The 13,870-nt window shown below is 47.6% G+C and overlaps 34 non-coding genes and 20 pseudogenes across 34 annotated transcripts; all 54 read left to right on the plus strand.

The window, feature by feature from the left end:
• The first annotated feature begins 70 nt into the window (after window positions 1-70).
• LOC135726856 (5S ribosomal RNA) lies at window positions 71-189 on the plus strand (annotated as a pseudogene).
• A 125-nt stretch (window positions 190-314) lies between these two features.
• LOC135725955 (5S ribosomal RNA) lies at window positions 315-433 on the plus strand (annotated as a pseudogene).
• A 125-nt stretch (window positions 434-558) lies between these two features.
• Window positions 559-677, plus strand: LOC135725735 (5S ribosomal RNA). The gene has a single exon (XR_010524905.1). It is a non-coding gene; the product is annotated as a 5S ribosomal RNA (ribosomal RNA).
• Window positions 678-803: 126 nt separating this feature from the next.
• LOC135725750 (5S ribosomal RNA) lies at window positions 804-922 on the plus strand (annotated as a pseudogene).
• Window positions 923-1,046: 124 nt separating this feature from the next.
• Window positions 1,047-1,165, plus strand: LOC135726743 (5S ribosomal RNA; annotated as a pseudogene).
• A 125-nt stretch (window positions 1,166-1,290) lies between these two features.
• Window positions 1,291-1,409, plus strand: LOC135723823 (5S ribosomal RNA). The gene has a single exon (XR_010523508.1). It is a non-coding gene; the product is annotated as a 5S ribosomal RNA (ribosomal RNA).
• Window positions 1,410-1,535: 126 nt separating this feature from the next.
• On the plus strand, window positions 1,536-1,654 carry LOC135724609 (5S ribosomal RNA). The gene has a single exon (XR_010524271.1). It is a non-coding gene; the product is annotated as a 5S ribosomal RNA (ribosomal RNA).
• A 120-nt stretch (window positions 1,655-1,774) lies between these two features.
• LOC135726473 (5S ribosomal RNA) lies at window positions 1,775-1,893 on the plus strand (annotated as a pseudogene).
• Window positions 1,894-2,018: 125 nt separating this feature from the next.
• Window positions 2,019-2,137, plus strand: LOC135725746 (5S ribosomal RNA). Its single transcript, XR_010524906.1, has one exon. It is a non-coding gene; the product is annotated as a 5S ribosomal RNA (ribosomal RNA).
• A 126-nt stretch (window positions 2,138-2,263) lies between these two features.
• Window positions 2,264-2,382, plus strand: LOC135725757 (5S ribosomal RNA). The gene has a single exon (XR_010524907.1). It is a non-coding gene; the product is annotated as a 5S ribosomal RNA (ribosomal RNA).
• Window positions 2,383-2,508: 126 nt separating this feature from the next.
• Window positions 2,509-2,627, plus strand: LOC135725108 (5S ribosomal RNA). The gene has a single exon (XR_010524757.1). It is a non-coding gene; the product is annotated as a 5S ribosomal RNA (ribosomal RNA).
• Window positions 2,628-2,753: 126 nt separating this feature from the next.
• On the plus strand, window positions 2,754-2,872 carry LOC135724610 (5S ribosomal RNA). Its single transcript, XR_010524272.1, has one exon. It is a non-coding gene; the product is annotated as a 5S ribosomal RNA (ribosomal RNA).
• A 120-nt stretch (window positions 2,873-2,992) lies between these two features.
• On the plus strand, window positions 2,993-3,111 carry LOC135725273 (5S ribosomal RNA; annotated as a pseudogene).
• A 125-nt stretch (window positions 3,112-3,236) lies between these two features.
• LOC135725768 (5S ribosomal RNA) lies at window positions 3,237-3,355 on the plus strand. Its single transcript, XR_010524908.1, has one exon. It is a non-coding gene; the product is annotated as a 5S ribosomal RNA (ribosomal RNA).
• Window positions 3,356-3,480: 125 nt separating this feature from the next.
• Window positions 3,481-3,599, plus strand: LOC135725779 (5S ribosomal RNA). The gene has a single exon (XR_010524909.1). It is a non-coding gene; the product is annotated as a 5S ribosomal RNA (ribosomal RNA).
• A 126-nt stretch (window positions 3,600-3,725) lies between these two features.
• On the plus strand, window positions 3,726-3,844 carry LOC135725225 (5S ribosomal RNA). The gene has a single exon (XR_010524854.1). It is a non-coding gene; the product is annotated as a 5S ribosomal RNA (ribosomal RNA).
• A 125-nt stretch (window positions 3,845-3,969) lies between these two features.
• Window positions 3,970-4,088, plus strand: LOC135725790 (5S ribosomal RNA). The gene has a single exon (XR_010524910.1). It is a non-coding gene; the product is annotated as a 5S ribosomal RNA (ribosomal RNA).
• A 124-nt stretch (window positions 4,089-4,212) lies between these two features.
• Window positions 4,213-4,331, plus strand: LOC135725801 (5S ribosomal RNA). The gene has a single exon (XR_010524911.1). It is a non-coding gene; the product is annotated as a 5S ribosomal RNA (ribosomal RNA).
• Window positions 4,332-4,456: 125 nt separating this feature from the next.
• On the plus strand, window positions 4,457-4,575 carry LOC135725791 (5S ribosomal RNA; annotated as a pseudogene).
• A 125-nt stretch (window positions 4,576-4,700) lies between these two features.
• LOC135725813 (5S ribosomal RNA) lies at window positions 4,701-4,819 on the plus strand. The gene has a single exon (XR_010524913.1). It is a non-coding gene; the product is annotated as a 5S ribosomal RNA (ribosomal RNA).
• A 125-nt stretch (window positions 4,820-4,944) lies between these two features.
• Window positions 4,945-5,063, plus strand: LOC135722071 (5S ribosomal RNA). Its single transcript, XR_010521818.1, has one exon. It is a non-coding gene; the product is annotated as a 5S ribosomal RNA (ribosomal RNA).
• Window positions 5,064-5,187: 124 nt separating this feature from the next.
• On the plus strand, window positions 5,188-5,306 carry LOC135723759 (5S ribosomal RNA). Its single transcript, XR_010523446.1, has one exon. It is a non-coding gene; the product is annotated as a 5S ribosomal RNA (ribosomal RNA).
• A 126-nt stretch (window positions 5,307-5,432) lies between these two features.
• On the plus strand, window positions 5,433-5,551 carry LOC135724037 (5S ribosomal RNA). The gene has a single exon (XR_010523712.1). It is a non-coding gene; the product is annotated as a 5S ribosomal RNA (ribosomal RNA).
• Window positions 5,552-5,676: 125 nt separating this feature from the next.
• On the plus strand, window positions 5,677-5,795 carry LOC135726106 (5S ribosomal RNA; annotated as a pseudogene).
• Window positions 5,796-5,920: 125 nt separating this feature from the next.
• On the plus strand, window positions 5,921-6,039 carry LOC135725751 (5S ribosomal RNA; annotated as a pseudogene).
• A 125-nt stretch (window positions 6,040-6,164) lies between these two features.
• On the plus strand, window positions 6,165-6,283 carry LOC135726334 (5S ribosomal RNA; annotated as a pseudogene).
• A 125-nt stretch (window positions 6,284-6,408) lies between these two features.
• On the plus strand, window positions 6,409-6,527 carry LOC135723782 (5S ribosomal RNA). The gene has a single exon (XR_010523468.1). It is a non-coding gene; the product is annotated as a 5S ribosomal RNA (ribosomal RNA).
• Window positions 6,528-6,647: 120 nt separating this feature from the next.
• Window positions 6,648-6,766, plus strand: LOC135723682 (5S ribosomal RNA). The gene has a single exon (XR_010523373.1). It is a non-coding gene; the product is annotated as a 5S ribosomal RNA (ribosomal RNA).
• Window positions 6,767-6,891: 125 nt separating this feature from the next.
• On the plus strand, window positions 6,892-7,010 carry LOC135726474 (5S ribosomal RNA; annotated as a pseudogene).
• Window positions 7,011-7,135: 125 nt separating this feature from the next.
• LOC135723888 (5S ribosomal RNA) lies at window positions 7,136-7,254 on the plus strand. The gene has a single exon (XR_010523571.1). It is a non-coding gene; the product is annotated as a 5S ribosomal RNA (ribosomal RNA).
• Window positions 7,255-7,374: 120 nt separating this feature from the next.
• On the plus strand, window positions 7,375-7,493 carry LOC135726887 (5S ribosomal RNA; annotated as a pseudogene).
• Window positions 7,494-7,618: 125 nt separating this feature from the next.
• Window positions 7,619-7,737, plus strand: LOC135725956 (5S ribosomal RNA; annotated as a pseudogene).
• Window positions 7,738-7,862: 125 nt separating this feature from the next.
• LOC135725824 (5S ribosomal RNA) lies at window positions 7,863-7,981 on the plus strand. The gene has a single exon (XR_010524914.1). It is a non-coding gene; the product is annotated as a 5S ribosomal RNA (ribosomal RNA).
• A 125-nt stretch (window positions 7,982-8,106) lies between these two features.
• On the plus strand, window positions 8,107-8,225 carry LOC135725752 (5S ribosomal RNA; annotated as a pseudogene).
• Window positions 8,226-8,350: 125 nt separating this feature from the next.
• Window positions 8,351-8,469, plus strand: LOC135726062 (5S ribosomal RNA; annotated as a pseudogene).
• Window positions 8,470-8,594: 125 nt separating this feature from the next.
• LOC135725836 (5S ribosomal RNA) lies at window positions 8,595-8,713 on the plus strand. Its single transcript, XR_010524915.1, has one exon. It is a non-coding gene; the product is annotated as a 5S ribosomal RNA (ribosomal RNA).
• Window positions 8,714-8,839: 126 nt separating this feature from the next.
• On the plus strand, window positions 8,840-8,958 carry LOC135724613 (5S ribosomal RNA). Its single transcript, XR_010524274.1, has one exon. It is a non-coding gene; the product is annotated as a 5S ribosomal RNA (ribosomal RNA).
• A 120-nt stretch (window positions 8,959-9,078) lies between these two features.
• Window positions 9,079-9,197, plus strand: LOC135726475 (5S ribosomal RNA; annotated as a pseudogene).
• A 125-nt stretch (window positions 9,198-9,322) lies between these two features.
• Window positions 9,323-9,441, plus strand: LOC135725847 (5S ribosomal RNA). Its single transcript, XR_010524916.1, has one exon. It is a non-coding gene; the product is annotated as a 5S ribosomal RNA (ribosomal RNA).
• A 126-nt stretch (window positions 9,442-9,567) lies between these two features.
• LOC135722083 (5S ribosomal RNA) lies at window positions 9,568-9,686 on the plus strand. The gene has a single exon (XR_010521830.1). It is a non-coding gene; the product is annotated as a 5S ribosomal RNA (ribosomal RNA).
• Window positions 9,687-9,810: 124 nt separating this feature from the next.
• Window positions 9,811-9,929, plus strand: LOC135725859 (5S ribosomal RNA). Its single transcript, XR_010524917.1, has one exon. It is a non-coding gene; the product is annotated as a 5S ribosomal RNA (ribosomal RNA).
• A 126-nt stretch (window positions 9,930-10,055) lies between these two features.
• Window positions 10,056-10,174, plus strand: LOC135724038 (5S ribosomal RNA). The gene has a single exon (XR_010523713.1). It is a non-coding gene; the product is annotated as a 5S ribosomal RNA (ribosomal RNA).
• Window positions 10,175-10,299: 125 nt separating this feature from the next.
• On the plus strand, window positions 10,300-10,418 carry LOC135724383 (5S ribosomal RNA). The gene has a single exon (XR_010524051.1). It is a non-coding gene; the product is annotated as a 5S ribosomal RNA (ribosomal RNA).
• A 125-nt stretch (window positions 10,419-10,543) lies between these two features.
• Window positions 10,544-10,662, plus strand: LOC135722546 (5S ribosomal RNA). The gene has a single exon (XR_010522278.1). It is a non-coding gene; the product is annotated as a 5S ribosomal RNA (ribosomal RNA).
• A 125-nt stretch (window positions 10,663-10,787) lies between these two features.
• On the plus strand, window positions 10,788-10,906 carry LOC135725870 (5S ribosomal RNA). Its single transcript, XR_010524918.1, has one exon. It is a non-coding gene; the product is annotated as a 5S ribosomal RNA (ribosomal RNA).
• Window positions 10,907-11,031: 125 nt separating this feature from the next.
• Window positions 11,032-11,150, plus strand: LOC135725882 (5S ribosomal RNA). The gene has a single exon (XR_010524919.1). It is a non-coding gene; the product is annotated as a 5S ribosomal RNA (ribosomal RNA).
• A 126-nt stretch (window positions 11,151-11,276) lies between these two features.
• Window positions 11,277-11,395, plus strand: LOC135725936 (5S ribosomal RNA; annotated as a pseudogene).
• A 120-nt stretch (window positions 11,396-11,515) lies between these two features.
• On the plus strand, window positions 11,516-11,634 carry LOC135726792 (5S ribosomal RNA; annotated as a pseudogene).
• A 125-nt stretch (window positions 11,635-11,759) lies between these two features.
• LOC135725893 (5S ribosomal RNA) lies at window positions 11,760-11,878 on the plus strand. The gene has a single exon (XR_010524920.1). It is a non-coding gene; the product is annotated as a 5S ribosomal RNA (ribosomal RNA).
• Window positions 11,879-12,004: 126 nt separating this feature from the next.
• Window positions 12,005-12,123, plus strand: LOC135725904 (5S ribosomal RNA). The gene has a single exon (XR_010524921.1). It is a non-coding gene; the product is annotated as a 5S ribosomal RNA (ribosomal RNA).
• Window positions 12,124-12,249: 126 nt separating this feature from the next.
• On the plus strand, window positions 12,250-12,368 carry LOC135724614 (5S ribosomal RNA). Its single transcript, XR_010524275.1, has one exon. It is a non-coding gene; the product is annotated as a 5S ribosomal RNA (ribosomal RNA).
• A 120-nt stretch (window positions 12,369-12,488) lies between these two features.
• On the plus strand, window positions 12,489-12,607 carry LOC135725275 (5S ribosomal RNA; annotated as a pseudogene).
• A 125-nt stretch (window positions 12,608-12,732) lies between these two features.
• On the plus strand, window positions 12,733-12,851 carry LOC135725916 (5S ribosomal RNA). The gene has a single exon (XR_010524922.1). It is a non-coding gene; the product is annotated as a 5S ribosomal RNA (ribosomal RNA).
• Window positions 12,852-12,976: 125 nt separating this feature from the next.
• On the plus strand, window positions 12,977-13,099 carry LOC135726933 (5S ribosomal RNA; annotated as a pseudogene).
• The last annotated feature ends 771 nt before the right edge of the window (window positions 13,100-13,870 follow it).

The raw sequence follows: 13,870 nt of genomic DNA on the forward strand, positions 1-13,870 counted from the left end.
GTAAGCGTTCTCCCATGGCATGGCGTTGCCACATTAGTTTTGAAGTGTCTCTCGAATCAAGTCAGCACTCGCTTACGGCCACGCCACCCTGAGCACGCCCGCTCTCGTCTGATCTCGTAAGCCAAGCAGGGTCGGTCCTGGTTAGTACTTGGATGGGAGACCGCCTGGGAATACCAGGTGCTCTAAGCATTTAATTAATTAATTATTTTTTTATGTCATTTTTTCCCATGAATGCGATCTTTCTGTAAGCGTTCACTGATGTCATGGCGTTGCCACATAAGTCTTGAAGTGTCTATCGAAGCGAGTCAGCACTCGCTTACGGCCACACCACCCTGAGCACGCCCGCTCTCGTCTGATGTCGGAAGCCAAGCAGGGTCGGTCCTGGTTAGTACTTGGATGGGAGACCGCCTGGGAATACCAGGTGCTGTAAGCATTTAATTAATTAATTATTTTTTTATGTCATTTTTTCCCATGAATGCGACCTTTCTGTAAGCGTTCAATGATGTCATGGCGTTGCCACATAAGTCTTGAAGTGTCTATCGAAGCGAGTCAGCACTCGCTTACGGCCACACCACCCTGAGCACGCCCGCTCTCGTCTGATCTCGGAAGCCAAGCAGGGTCGGGCCTGGTTAGTACTTGGATGGGAGACCGCCTGGGAATACCAGGTGCTGTAAGCATTTAATTAATTAATTATTTTTTTTATGTCATTTTTTCCCATGAATGCGTCCTTTCTGTAACCATTTACCGATGTCATTGCGTTGCCACATTAGCCTTGAAGTGTCTCTCGAATCGAGTCAGCACTCGCTTACGGCCACACCACCCTGAGCACGTCCGTTCTCGTCTGATCTCGTAAGCCAAGCAGGGTCGGGCCTGGTTAGTACTTGGATGGGAGACCGCCTGGGAATACCAGGTGCTGTAAGCATTTAATTAATTAATTATTTTTTATGTCATTTTTTCCCATGAATGCGATCTTTCTGTAAGCGTTCACCGATGTCATGGCGTTGCCACATAAGTCTTGAAGTGTCTATCGAAGCGTGTCAGCACTCGCTTACGGCCACACCACCCTGAGCACGCCCGCTCTCGTCTATTGTCGGAAGCCAAGCAGGGTCGGGCCTGGTTAGTACTTGGATGGGAGACCGCCTGGGAATACCAGGTGCTGTAAGCATTTAATTAATTAAATATTTATTTATGTCATATTTTCCCATGAATGCGTCCTTTCTGTAACCATTTACCGATGTCATTGCGTTGCCACATTAGCCTTGAAGTGTCTCTCGAATCGAGTCAGCACTCGCTTACGGCCACACCACCCTGAGCACGCCCGCTCTCGTCTGATCTCGGAAGCCAAGCAGGGTCGGGCCTGGTTAGTACTTGGATGGGAGACCGCCTGGGAATACCAGGTGCTGTAAACATTTAATTAATCAATTATTTTTTTTATGTCATTTTTTCCCATGAATGCGTCCTTTCTGTAACCATTTACCGATGTCATTGCGTTGCCACATTAACCTTGAAGTGTCTCTCGAATCGAGTCAGCACTCGTTTACGGCCACACCACCCTGAGCACGCCCGCTCTCGTCTGATCTCGGAAGCCAAGCAGGGTCGGGCCTGGTTAGTACTTGGATGGGAGACCGCCTGGGAATACCTGGTGCTGTAAGAATTAAATTAATTAATTATTTTTGTCATTTTTCCCATGAATGCGTCCTTTCTGTAAGCGTTCTCCCATGGCATGGCGTTGCCACATTAGTTTTGAAGTGTCTCTCGAATCAAGTCAGCACTCGCTTACGGCCACGCCACCCTGAGCACGCCCGCTCTCGTCTGATCTCGTAAGCCAAGCAGGGTCGGGCCTGGTTAGTACTTGGATGGGAGACCGCCTGGGAATACCAGGTGCTCTAAGCATTTAATTAATTAATTATTTTTTTATGTCATTTTTTCCCATGAATGCGTCCTTTCTGTAAGCGTTCTCCCATGGCATGGCGTTGCCACATTAGTTTTGAAGTGTCTCTCGAATCAAGTCTGCACTCGCTTACGGCCACACCACCCTGAGCACGCCCGCTCTCGTCTGATCTCGGAAGCCAAGCAGGGTCGGGCCTGGTTAGTACTTGGATGGGAGACCGCCTGGGAATACCAGGTGCTGTAAGCATTTAATTAATTAATAATTTTTTTTATGTCATTTTTTCCCATGAATGCGTCCTTTCTGTAACCATTTACCGATGTCATTGCGTTGCCACATTAGCCTTGAAGTGTCTCTCGAATCGAGTCAGCACTCGCTTACGGCCACACCACCCTGAGCACGCCCGCTCTCGTCTGATCTCGGAAGCCAAGCAGGGTCGGGCCTGGTTAGTACTTGGATGGGAGACCGCCTGGGAATACCAGGTGCTGTAAGCATTTAATTAATTAATAATTTTTTTTATGTCATTTTTTCCCATGAATGCGTCCTTTCTGTAACCATTTACCGATGTCATTGCGTTGCCACATTAGCCTTGAAGTGTCTCTCGAATCGAGTCAGCACTCGCTTACGGCCACACCACCCTGAGCACGCCCGTTCTCGTCTGATCTCGGAAGCCAAGCAGGGTCGGGCCTGGTTAGTACTTGGATGGGAGACCGCCTGGGAATACCAGGTGCTGTAAGCATTTAATTAATTAATTATTTTTTTTATGTCATTTTTTCCCATAAATGCGTCCTTTCTGTAACCATTTACCGATGTCATTGCGTTGCCACATTAGCCTTGAAGTGTCTCTCGAATCGAGTCAGCACTCGTTTACGGCCACACCACCCTGAGCACGCCCGCTCTCGTCTGATCTCGGAAGCCAAGCAGGGTCGGGCCTGGTTAGTACTTGGATGGGAGACCGCCTGGGAATACCTGGTGCTGTAAGAATTTAATTAATTAATTTTTTATGTCATTTTTCCCATGAATGCGTCCTTTCTGTAAGCGTTCTCCCATGGCATGCCGTTGCCACATTAGTTTTGAAGTGTCTCTCGAATCAAGTCCGCACTCGCTTACGGCCACACCACCCTGAGCACGCCCGCTCTCGTCTGATCTCGGAAGCCAAGCAGGGTCGGGCCTGGTTAGTACTTGGATGGGAGATTGCCTGGGAATACCAGGTGCTGTAAGCATTTAATTAATTAAATATTTATTTATGTCATTTTTTCCCATGAATGCGTTCTTTCTGTAAGCGTTCACTGATGTCATGGCGTTGCCACATAAGTCTTGAAGTGTCTGTCGATTCGAGTCGGCACTCGCTTACGGCCACACCACCCTGAGCACGCCCGCTCTCGTCTGATCTCGGAAGCCAAGCAGGGTCGGGCCTGGTTAGTACTTGGATGGGAGACCGCCTGGGAATACCAGGTGCTGTAAGCATTTAATTAATTAAATATTTATTTATGTCATATTTTCCCATGAATGCGTCCTTTCTGTAAGCGTTCTCCCATGGCATGGCGTTGCCACATTAGTTTTGAAGTGTCTCTCGAATCAAGTCTGCACTCGCTTACGGCCACACCACCCTGAGCACGCCCGCTCTCGTCTGATCTCGGAAGCCAAGCAGGGTCGGGCCTGGTTAGTACTTGGATGGGAGACCGCCTGGGAATACCAGGTGCTGTAAGCATTTAATTAATTAATAATTTTTTTTATGTCATTTTTTCCCATGAATGCGTCCTTTCTGTAACCATTTACCGATGTCATTGCGTTGCCACATTAGCCTTGAAGTGTCTCTCGAATCGAGTCAGCACTCGCTTACGGCCACACCACCCTGAGCACGCCCGTTCTCGTCTGATCTCGGAAGCCAAGCAGGGTCGGGCCTGGTTAGTACTTGGATGGGAGACCGCCTGGGAATACCAGGTGCTGTAAGCATTTAATTAATTAAATATTTATTTATGTCATATTTTCCCATGAATGCGTCCTTTCTGTAAGCGTTCTCCCATGGCATGGCGTTGCCACATTAGTTTTGAAGTGTCTCTCGAATCAAGTCTGCACTCGCTTACGGCCACACCACCCTGAGCACGCCCGCTCTCGTCTGATCTCGGAAGCCAAGCAGGGTCGGGCCTGGTTAGTACTTGGATGGGAGACCGCCTGGGAATACCAGGTGCTGTAAGCATTTAATTAATTAAATATTTATTTATGTCATATTTTCCCATGAATGCGTCCTTTCTGTAACCATTTCCGATGTCATTGCGTTGCCACATTAGCCTTGAAGTGTCTCTCGAATCGAGTCAGCACTCGCTTACGGCCACACCACCCTGAGCACGCCCGCTCTCGTCTGATCTCGGAAGCCAAGCAGGGTCGGGCCTGGTTAGTACTTGGATGGGAGACCGCCTGGGAATACCAGGTGCTGTAAGCATTTAATTAATTAAATATTTATTTATGTCATATTTTCCCATGAATGCGTCCTTTCTGTAACCATTTACCGATGTCATTGCGTTGCCACATTAGCCTTGAAGTGTCTCTCGAATCGAGTCAGCACTCGTTTACGGCCACACCACCCTGAGCACGCCCGCTCTCGTCTGATCTCGGAAGCCAAGCAGGGTCGGGCCTGGTTAGTACTTGGATGGGAGACCGCCTGGGAATACCAGGTGCTCTAAGCATTTAATTAATTAATTATTTTTTTATGTCATTTTTTCCCATGAATGCGTCCTTTCTGTAAGCGTTCTCCCATGGCATGGCGTTGCCACATTAGTTTTGAAGTGTCTCTCGAATCAAGTCTGCACTCGCTTACGGCCACACCACCCTGAGCACGCCCGCTCTCGTCTGATCTCGGAAGCCAAGCAGGGTCGGGCCTGGTTAGTACTTGGATGGGAGACCGCCTGGGAATACCAGGTGCTGTAAGCATTTAATTAATTAATAATTTTTTTATGTCATTTTTTCCCATGAATGCGTCCTTTCTGTAACCATTTACCGATGTCATTGCGTTGCCACATTAGCCTTGAAGTGTCTCTCGAATCGAGTCAGCACTCGCTTACGGCCACACCACCCTGAGTACGCCCGCTCTCGTCTGATCTCGGAAGCCAAGCAGGGTCGGGCCTGGTTAGTACTTGGATGGGAGACCGCCTGGGAATACCAGGTGCTGTAAGCATTTAATTAATTAATTATTTTTTATGTCATTTTTTCCCATGAATGCGACCTTTCTGTAAGCGTTCACTGATGTCATGGCGTTGCCACATAAGTCTTGAAGTGTCTATCGAAGCGAGTCAGCACTCGCTTACGGCCACACCACCCTGAGCACGCCCGCTCTCGTCTGATCTCGGAAGCCAAGCAGGGTCGGGCCTGGTTAGTACTTGGACGGGAGACCACCTGGGAATACCAGGTGCTGTAAGCATTTAATTAATTAATTATTTTTTTTATGTCATTTTTTCCCATGAATGCGTCCTTTCTGTAACCATTTACCGATGTCATTGCGTTGCCACATTAGCCTTGAAGTGTCTCTCGAATCGAGTCAGCACTCGCTTACGGCCACACCACCCTGAGCACGCCCGTTCTCGTCTGATCTCGTAAGCCAAGCAGGGTCGGGCCTGGTTAGTACTTGGATGGGAGACCGCCTGGGAATACCAGGTGCTGTAAGCATTTAATTAATTAATTATTTTTTAATATCATTTTTTCCCATGAATGCGATCTTTCTGTAAGTGTTCACCGATGTCATGGCGTTGCCACATAAGTCTTGAAGTGTCTATCGAAGCGAGTCAGCACTCGCTTACGGCCACACCACCCTGAGCACGCCCGCTCTCGTCTGATCTCGGAAGCCAAGCAGGGTCGGCCCTGGTTAGTACTTGGATGGGAGACCGCCTGGGAATACCAGGTGCTCTAAGCATTTAATTAATTAATAATTTTTTTATGTCATTTTTTCCCATGAATGCGTCCTTTCTGTAAGCGTTCTCCCATGGCATGGCGTTGCCACATTAGTTTTGAAGTGTCTCTCGAATCGAGTCAGCACTCGCTTACGGCCACACCACCCTGAGCACGTCCGTTCTCGTCTGATCTCGTAAGCCAAGCAGGGTCGGGCCTGGTTAGTACTTGGATGGGAGACCGCCTGGGAATACCAGGTGCTGTAAGCATTTAATTAATTAATTATTTTTTTATGTCATTTTTTCCCATGAATGCGATCTTTCTGTAAGCGTTCACCGATGTCATGGCGTTGCCACATAAGTCTTGAAGTGTCTATCGAAGCGAGTCAGCACTCGCTTACGGCCACACCACCCTGAGCACGCCCGCTCTCGTCTGATCTCGGAAGCCAAGCAGGGTCGGGCCTGGTTAGTACTTGGATGGGAGACAACCTGGGAATACCAGGTGCTCTAAGCATTTAATTAATTAATAATTTTTTTATGTCATTTTTTCCCATGAATGCGTCCTTTCTGTAAGCGTTCTCCCATGGCATGGCGTTGCCACATTAGTTTTGAAGTGTCTCTCGAATCAAGTCTGCACTCGCTTACGGCCACACCACCCTGAGCACGCCCGTTCTCGTCTGATCTCGGAAGCCAAGCAGGGTCGGGCCTGGTTAGTACTTGGATGGGAGACCGCCTGGGAATACCTGGTGCTGTAAGAATTAAATTAATTAATTATTTATGTCATTTTTCCCATGAATGCGTCCTTTCTGTAAGCGTTCTCCCATGGCATGGCGTTGCCACATTAGTTTTGAAGTGTCTCTCGAATCAAGTCAGCACTCGCTTACGGCCACGCCACCCTGAGCACGCCCGCTCTCGTCTGATCTCGGAAGCCAAGCAGGGTCGGGCCTGGTTAGTACTTGGATGGGAGACCGCCTGGGAATACCAGGTGCTGTAAGCATTTAATTAATTAAATATTTATTTATGTCATATTTTCCCATGAATGCGTCCTTTCTGTAACCATTTACCGATGTCATTGCGTTGCCACATTAGCCTTGAAGTGTCTCTCGAATCGAGTCAGCACTCGCTTACGGCCACGCCACCCTGAGCACGCCCGCTCTCGTCTGATCTCGTAAGCCAAGCAGGGTCGGGCCTGGTTAGTACTTGGATGGGAGACCGCCTGGGAATACCAGGTGCTCTAAGCATTTAATTAATTAATTATTTTTTTATGTCATTTTTTCCCATGAATGCGTCCTTTCTGTAAGCGTTCTCCCATGGCATGGCGTTGCCACATTAGTTTTGAAGTGTCTCTCGAATCAAGTCTGCACTCGCTTACGGCCACACCACCCTGAGCACGCCCGCTCTCGTCTGATCTCGGAAGCCAAGCAGGGTCGGGCCTGGTTAGTACTTGGATGGGAGACCGCCTGGGAATACCTGGTGCTGTAAGAATTAAATTAATTAATTATTTATGTCATTTTTCCCATGAATGCGTCCTTTCTGTAAGCGTTCTCCCATGGCATGGCGTTGCCACATTAGTTTTGAAGTGTCTCTCGAATCAAGTCAGCACTCGCTTACGGCCACGCCACCCTGAGCACGCCCGCTCTCGTCTGATCTCGTAAGCCAAGCAGGGTCGGTCCTGGTTAGTACTTGGATGGGAGACCGCCTGAGAATACCAGGTGCTCTAAGCATTTAATTAATTAATTATTTTTTTATGTCATTTTTTCCCATGAATGCGATCTTTCTGTAAGCGTTCACTGATGTCATGGCGTTGCCACATAAGTCTTGAAGTGTCTATCGAAGCGAGTCAGCACTCGCTTACGGCCACACCACCCTGAGCACGCCCGCTCTCGTCTGATGTCGGAAGCCAAGCAGGGTCGGTCCTGGTTAGTACTTGGATGGGAGACCGCCTGGGAATACCAGGTGCTGTAAGCATTTAATTAATTAATTATTTTTTTATGTCATTTTTTCCCATGAATGCGACCTTTCTGTAAGCGTTCAATGATGTCATGGCGTTGCCACATAAGTCTTGAAGTGTCTATCGAAGCGAGTCAGCACTCGCTTACGGCCACACCACCCTGAGCACGCCCGCTCTCGTCTGATCTCGGAAGCCAAGCAGGGTCGGGCCTGGTTAGTACTTGGATGGGAGACCGCCTGGGAATACCAGGTGCTGTAAGCATTTAATTAATTAATTATTTTTTTATGTCATTTTTTCCCATGAATGCGTCCTTTCTGTAACCATTTACCGATGTCATTGCGTTGCCACATTAGCCTTGAAGTGTCTCTCGAATCGAGTCAGCACTCGCTTACGGCCACACCACCCTGAGCACGTCCGTTCTCGTCTGATCTCGTAAGCCAAGCAGGGTCGGGCCTGGTTAGTACTTGGATGGGAGACCGCCTGGGAATACCAGGTGCTGTAAGCATTTAATTAATTAATTATTTTTTTATGTCATTTTTTCCCATGAATGCGATCTTTCTGTAAGCGTTCACCGATGTCATGGCGTTGCCACATAAGTCTTGAAGTGTCTATCGAAGCGTGTCAGCACTCGCTTACGGCCACACCACCCTGAGCACGCCCGCTCTCGTCTAATGTCGGAAGCCAAGCAGGGTCGGGCCTGGTTAGTACTTGGATGGGAGACCGCCTGGGAATACCAGGTGCTGTAAGCATTTAATTAATTAAATATTTATTTATGTCATATTTTCCCATGAATGCGTCCTTTCTGTAACCATTTACCGATGTCATTGCGTTGCCACATTAGCCTTGAAGTGTCTCTCGAATCGAGTCAGCACTCGCTTACGGCCACACCACCCTGAGCACGCCCGCTCTCGTCTGATCTCGGAAGCCAAGCAGGGTCGGGCCTGGTTAGTACTTGGATGGGAGACCGCCTGGGAATACCAGGTGCTGTAAGCATTTAATTAATCAATTATTTTTTTTATGTCATTTTTTCCCATGAATGCGTCCTTTCTGTAACCATTTACCGATGTCATTGCGTTGCCACATTAACCTTGAAGTGTCTCTCGAATCGAGTCAGCACTCGTTTACGGCCACACCACCCTGAGCACGCCCGCTCTCGTCTGATCTCGGAAGCCAAGCAGGGTCGGGCCTGGTTAGTACTTGGATGGGAGACCGCCTGGGAATACCTGGTGCTGTAAGAATTAAATTAATTAATTATTTTTGTCATTTTTCCCATGAATGCGTCCTTTCTGTAAGCGTTCTCCCATGGCATGGCGTTGCCACATTAGTTTTGAAGTGTCTCTCGAATCAAGTCAGCACTCGCTTACGGCCACGCCACCCTGAGCACGCCCGCTCTCGTCTGATCTCGTAAGCCAAGCAGGGTCGGGCCTGGTTAGTACTTGGATGGGAGACCGCCTGGGAATACCAGGTGCTCTAAGCATTTAATTAATTAATTATTTTTTTATGTCATTTTTTCCCATGAATGCGTCCTTTCTGTAAGCGTTCTCCCATGGCATGGCGTTGCCACATTAGTTTTGAAGTGTCTCTCGAATCAAGTCTGCACTCGCTTACGGCCACACCACCCTGAGCACGCCCGCTCTCGTCTGATCTCGGAAGCCAAGCAGGGTCGGGCCTGGTTAGTACTTGGATGGGAGACCGCCTGGGAATACCAGGTGCTGTAAGCATTTAATTAATTAATAATTTTTTTTATGTCATTTTTTCCCATGAATGCGTCCTTTCTGTAACCATTTACCGATGTCATTGCGTTGCCACATTAGCCTTGAAGTGTCTCTCGAATCGAGTCAGCACTCGCTTACGGCCACACCACCCTGAGTACGCCCGCTCTCGTCTGATCTCGGAAGCCAAGCAGGGTCGGGCCTGGTTAGTACTTGGATGGGAGACCGCCTGGGAATACCAGGTGCTGTAAGCATTTAATTAATTAATTATTTTTTATGTCATTTTTTCCCATGAATGCGACCTTTCTGTAAGCGTTCACTGATGTCATGGCGTTGCCACATAAGTCTTGAAGTGTCTATCGAAGCGAGTCAGCACTCGCTTACGGCCACACCACCCTGAGCACGCCCGCTCTCGTCTGATCTCGGAAGCCAAGCAGGGTCGGGCCTGGTTAGTACTTGGATGGGAGACCGCCTGGGAATACCAGGTGCTGTAAGCATTTAATTAATTAATTATTTTTTTTATGTCATTTTTTCCCATGAATGCGTCCTTTCTGTAACCATTTACCGATGTCATTGCGTTGCCACATTAGCCTTGAAGTGTCTCTCGAATCGAGTCAGCACTCGCTTACGGCCACACCACCCTGAGCACGCCCGTTCTCGTCTGATCTCGTAAGCCAAGCAGGGTCGGGCCTGGTTAGTACTTGGATGGGAGACCGCCTGGGAATACCAGGTGCTGTAAGCATTTAATTAATTAATTATTTTTTAATGTCATTTTTTCCCATGAATGCGATCTTTCTGTAAGTGTTCACCGATGTCATGGCGTTGCCACATAAGTCTTGAAGTGTCTATCGAAGCGAGTCAGCACTCGCTTACGGCCACACCACCCTGAGCACGCCCGCTCTCGTCTGATCTCGGAAGCCAAGCAGGGTCGGCCCTGGTTAGTACTTGGATGGGAGACCGCCTGGGAATACCAGGTGCTGTAAGCATTTAATTAATTAAATATTTATTTATGTCATATTTTCCCATGAATGCGTCCTTTCTGTAACCATTTACCGATGTCATTGCGTTGCCACATTAGCCTTGAAGTGTCTCTCGAATCGAGTCAGCACTCGCTTACGGCCACACCACCCTGAGCACGCCCGCTCTCGTCTGATCTCGGAAGCCAAGCAGGGTTGGGCCTGGTTAGTACTTGGATGGGAGACCGCCTGGGAATACCAGGTGCTGTAAGCATTTAATTAATTAATTATTTTTTTATGTCATTTTTTCCCATGAATGCGACCTTTCTGTAAGCGTTCACTGATGTCATGGCGTTGCCACATAAGTCTTGAAGTGTCTATCGAAGCGAGTCAGCACTCGCTTACGGCCACACCACCCTGAGCACGCCCGCTCTCGTCTGATCTCGGAAGCCAAGCAGGGTCGGGCCTGGTTAGTACTTGGATGGGAGACCGCCTGGGAATACCAGGTGCTGTAAGCATTTAATTAATTAATTATTTTTTTATGTCATTTTTTCCCATGAATGCGTCCTTTCTGTAACCATTTACCGATGTCATTGCGTTGCCACATTAGCCTTGAAGTGTCTCTCGAATCGAGTCAGCACTCGCTTACGGCCACACCACCCTGAGCACGCCCGCTCTCGTCTGATCTCGGAAGCCAAGCAGGGTCGGGCCTGGTTAGTACTTGGATGGGAGACCGCCTGGGAATACCAGGTGCTGTAAGCATTTAATTAATTAATTATTTTTTTTATGTCATTTTTTCCCATGAATGCGTCCTTTCTGTAACCATTTACCGATGTCATTGCGTTGCCACATTAGCCTTGAAGTGTCTCTCGAATCGAGTCAGCACTCGTTTACGGCCACACCACCCTGAGCACGCCCGCTCTCGTCTGATCTCGGAAGCCAAGCAGGGTCGGTCCTGGTTAGTACTTGGATGGGAGACCGCCTGGGAATACCTGGTGCTGTAAGAATTAAATTAATTAATTATTTATGTCATTTTTCCCATGAATGCGTCCTTTCTGTAAGCGTTCTCCCATGGCATGGCGTTGCCACATTAGTTTTGAAGTGTCTCTCGAATCAAGTCAGCACTCGTTTACGGCCACGCCACCCTGAGCACGCCCGCTCTCGTCTGATCTCGTAAGCCAAGCAGGGTCGGGCCTGGTTAGTACTTGGATGGGAGACCGCCTGGGAATACCAGGTGCTCTAAGCATTTAATTAATTAATTATTTTTTTATGTCATTTTTTCCCATGAATGCGTCCTTTCTGTAAGCGTTCTCCCATGGCATGGCGTTGCCACATTAGTTTTGAAGTGTCTCTCGAATCAAGTCTGCACTCGCTTACGGCCACACCACCCTGAGCACGCCCGCTCTCGTCTGATCTCGGAAGCCAAGCAGGGTCGGGCCTGGTTAGTACTTGGATGGGAGACCGCCTGGGAATACCAGGTGCTGTAAGCATTTAATTAATTAATAAATTTTTTTATGTCATTTTTTCCCATGAATGCGTCCTTTCTGTAACCATTTACCGATGTCATTGCGTTGCCACATTAGCCTTGAAGTGTCTCTCGAATCGAGTCAGCACTCGCTTACGGCCACACCACCCTGAGCACGCCCGCTCTCGTCTGATCTCGGAAGCCAAGCAGGGTCGGGCCTGGTTAGTACTTGGATGGGAGACCGCCTGGGAATACCAGGTGCTGTAAGCATTTAATTAATTAATTATTTTTTTTATGTCATTTTTTCCCATGAATGCGTCCTTTCTGTAACCATTTACCGATGTCATTGCGTTGCCACATTAGCCTTGAAGTGTCTCTCGAATCGAGTCAGCACTCGTTTACGGCCACACCACCCTGAGCACGCCCGCTCTCGTCTGATCTCGGAAGCCAAGCAGGGTCGGGCCTGGTTAGTACTTGGATGGGAGACCGCCTGGGAATACCTGGTGCTGTAAGAATTTAATTAATTAATTTTTTATGTCATTTTTCCCATGAATGCGTCCTTTCTGTAAGCGTTCTCCCATGGCATGCCGTTGCCACATTAGTTTTGAAGTGTCTCTCGAATCAAGTCCGCACTCGCTTACGGCCACACCACCCTGAGCACGCCCGCTCTCGTCTGATCTCGGAAGCCAAGCAGGGTCGGGCCTGGTTAGTACTTGGATGGGAGATTGCCTGGGAATACCAGGTGCTGTAAGCATTTAATTAATTAAATATTTATTTATGTCATTTTTTCCCATGAATGCGTTCTTTCTGTAAGCGTTCACTGATGTCATGGCGTTGCCACATAAGTCTTGAAGTGTCTGTCGATTCGAGTCGGCACTCGCTTACGGCCACACCACCCTGAGCACGCCCGCTCTCGTCTGATCTCGGAAGCCAAGCAGGGTCGGGCCTGGTTAGTACTTGGATGGGAGACCGCCTGGGAATACCAGGTGCTGTAAGCATTTAATTAATTAAATATTTATTTATGTCATATTTTCCCATGAATGCGTCCTTTCTGTAAGCGTTCTCCCATGGCATGGCGTTGCCACATTAGTTTTGAAGTGTCTCTCGAATCAAGTCTGCACTCGCTTACGGCCACACCACCCTGAGCACGCCCGCTCTCGTCTGATCTCGGAAGCCAAGCAGGGTCGGGCCTGGTTAGTACTTGGATGGGAGACCGCCTGGGAATGGCTCATGACCCCCGCAAGTCCCTATCCTGGGTCCCGATCACCTTGGAAAAAGCCAAGTAAACAGATCAGCAGGACGGTGGAGGGAGGAGATGTGGTGGTTTTGGGAGGGGCCAAATAGAGGGGAGTGGCTAAATGGAAAGCGAGTCCAATGTTTTCTTTCTTCAGGACATCAATACTAAGTTTATGTTCTTTTTATGGTTTTGTTTTTATGTTTTTTGTGAGTAAGACTATGAAGACTACAATCTAAATGTAAAGGTCTAAACTTGAATGTTTTAATAAGTATAATATGATGTCTGTCACGTAATGTAACAAACATAATGCTTCAATTAAAACAATAAAAAACAAGCCATGTAACAAATGTTTTTGCACATATCTATGTGAAGTATGAATTTATGCACTTTATAAATAAACGTGAAACAATGTTTGCAAGATCACTGAAAAAATCTAAGAAACTATAGTAGGCTACTTGAACAAAGTGTAATTTGCTCATATCTGAGATATTATTTACTCTATATGCCCTATTCACCCTCTAGAAAGCATGAAAAAATGTACACATAAAACGGCCTTAATGGAATTTTAGAAAAATACTTAATCTTTACCATACTGGTAAGTAATTCAGGCTCTGCTATACTCAATACAGTTTCATGTGACAGTCTTTACCTCTATTAAGTGGACAAATGGACAACAAGAGAAAGGAATCATATTTGGAAACATTCTTCTTTTATTTGTGCAACAATATATATCTACATAAATAAATAAACAACACAACAATAATAACAATAACACAGGTA

The sequence above is a fragment of the Paramisgurnus dabryanus genome, chromosome 9, assembly GCF_030506205.2.
Source record: "Paramisgurnus dabryanus chromosome 9, PD_genome_1.1, whole genome shotgun sequence".
Lineage (NCBI taxonomy): Eukaryota > Metazoa > Chordata > Actinopteri > Cypriniformes > Cobitidae > Paramisgurnus > Paramisgurnus dabryanus.